Source organism: Malania oleifera, chromosome 6, assembly GCF_029873635.1.
Source record: "Malania oleifera isolate guangnan ecotype guangnan chromosome 6, ASM2987363v1, whole genome shotgun sequence".
NCBI lineage: Eukaryota > Viridiplantae > Streptophyta > Magnoliopsida > Santalales > Ximeniaceae > Malania > Malania oleifera.
Window position 1 is genome coordinate 92246865 of NC_080422.1, and position 2728 is coordinate 92249592.

The following is a 2728-nucleotide window of genomic DNA, read 5'->3' on the forward strand; positions in this document are numbered from 1 at the left end:
GCAGAATATAACCACATGCATGACACTCAAATAATATGCTTTAAAACTATGTCTTGCACATTCATTTCATTTTCAAATATGGGAACAATGCATTTTTTTTTTTTAAATCATTTTTCCATGGGATATGATCTCCTTTGACAAATACTTTCCAAATCCTCTGATCATTTGATTTTACAAAAGCATTTTCAAATTTCAAACTGTAAAATCTACGCAATAAAATCAAGGGAGGATTTGCAAAGAGTTGACCCTTAAAAACAAGGATACACCAAAATATGAGTCGTTGCAATCTCTATGCAAATGCGATTGAGCTTATTGCAACCGGGCTCTAATACCAATTGTTGGAATTGGTGTGATCCCAAGAGCGGAGGTGAATTGGGTTTTAAAAATAATTTGACTAAATTAAACATTTACGCTGATTTACCACATATCATATCTCATTTTCATGTGTGTATGTAAATTAATAAAATGATGAATGCAAACATACATGTGGAACATATCTCATTTAAAATAGAGGTGTGCATGCAAATAATTATAATGATAAATGAGAGCATACACATGCCAAAATTTAAGTGCATAGATATAAATGAGATAGAGAGAGAACGACATACGATATTTGTTATTGAGGTTCAGCCAAACCAGCCTACGTCCCCACCTTGGGCATACCCCCCAAGGATTACACTATCCCTACTCACTTAAATGAGCGGAGCAGAAGCCGTTTACATCCTCTCCTTACGGGGCGAGGAAAACCCCAACTCAATTACAATGCTAAGCCCAACTTGTCTCACTTACCGGGTTGAGACTCCCCAGTTCAATTTACAAGCTGAACCCAACCGGACTTAGTTACGGGACTGAGACTCCCTAATTCAATTTCGGGCTAAACCCAACCGATACAATAAACATCATTTTTGTACATATGAGATGCTTCTGAAAATACAAGCAGAAATGTACAGATTTAAGGCTCAGTACTTGCACTCTCTTATGATATGAAATATGTGCTCAGTAGAGTAAGGATGTGTTTCTTAAAATATTTTTGCAATCTTTGAATATAATCTGTGTGATGAAGACTTCAAAGATTTAAACCCTAAACCCAATATTTCTCCAAATAATATTTTTAATAAGACGTAGGAGAACCTAGAGTTTTAGTCTCAAAAACTTTGCACAAAACAAAATATATGCATTTGAAGATCTATGTGCAAATCAAAGTAAGAATGTATTTCTCCAATATATTTACCATGGAAATATGTGGAGAAATCTCAAAGCTTACTCTCAAAGAGATTTTAAAAGTGAAAAGAGAATGAGAGTAAACATGCTTTGATTGTAAACAAAATGCCTAAATAATACTCTCTTGTAAAAATGATTTTCAAGAGTAAATGAAAGAGAGTTCGGAGAGTATGAAGAATTTGACCCCAAAATGATTTTTTCAAGTAAAAGAGTATGTGGGGGAACTTTGATTAGGAAAAATATTTGAGAGAAAAGTTAGGCTAATCAAAGTTGCTAACTAAACAAATAAAAGGGGTATTTATAGTTTTTCTCAAAAATATGACTGTTAGGGACACGCTCGATATTTTAAAAAAGTTTAATTAAAAAATTAATGAAGTTTTAGCCCTTAAAAAATTTTCAACCCGAGAGGTTCGGTCAACCATATTAAAGGTTCAACCAACCATATCACTAAGTTTGGTCGACCGAGGATAATTTGAACTTCAAGTTTGATCGACCATATCAGGGCGATTCTAAACCCCTTCGCGGGTTCAGTCGAGCAAGACAAGGTTGGTTGACCGTTCCTATTGATTTAATAGACCAATGCAAGGTTCGATTGACCATTCATGAGGTTCGGTCAACCAAGACTATTTTGAACTGTGAGTTCAGTCGACCAAATAGTTGGGGGTCAGACACGTATCAATTCTGTCGACCGTGGACAACACGTTCATTTCAAAATGGTCGACCGAGTGAAGTCAATATGTTGACTTCTTGACCGTTCGATTAATCGTGGCATTTATACTACCACAGTATTCGGTCGATCGGGCTTGGTTTGGTCGACTAAGGCATTTATACTGCCAAGGATTCAGTCGATCAGCCTTTTAAATTAAGCCCAAAAACGGTCGATCGAAGGCTTTGTTTTTGCCTCGATTTTGATCCTAACCAATCTAAACCTTTTTGTATGATTTAGTTTTTTAGGAAAAGGTTTTCTATAAAGTATGTTGGTCGCTAGGGTCTGTCTATGGTCATTCTGAGCATTTTAATCATATCATGCAGATACATGCATTATTATAGACCAGATAATAAAAATTTAAATGCAATTACAATAAAGAATAAACGTCTTATTCTTATTTTTGCTCTTCTCTTCATGAAATATGCCAAGCTGTTATGTGGGCTTTAATTTCTGTCTTGGCTCCCATTTCTCTTATATCTTATGTCCGTGCTGACATGTAGACTTGTTCACACACTAAATGCATACATAAGATACATGTGGTTTGTGAGCATCAAAGCATGGATCGGACTCAAAAAGCCAACATTCTTCGTAATTTAAACAAAGCAGTTTTGTAGTTCAGGCATTCCAGGCACCACTCCAAAACTAGGGTAAGGAAGTTATTTTTCAAGTTTAATCATGTTGACCCTATGGGTCATACCCTGTTTTGATTATGACAAATATTCAGGTATTTAATGATTGTCAAGTTGATTTGCAGGTTTATCTTGGCAGTATCCTATGATGGCACTCGGAGACCCGGAG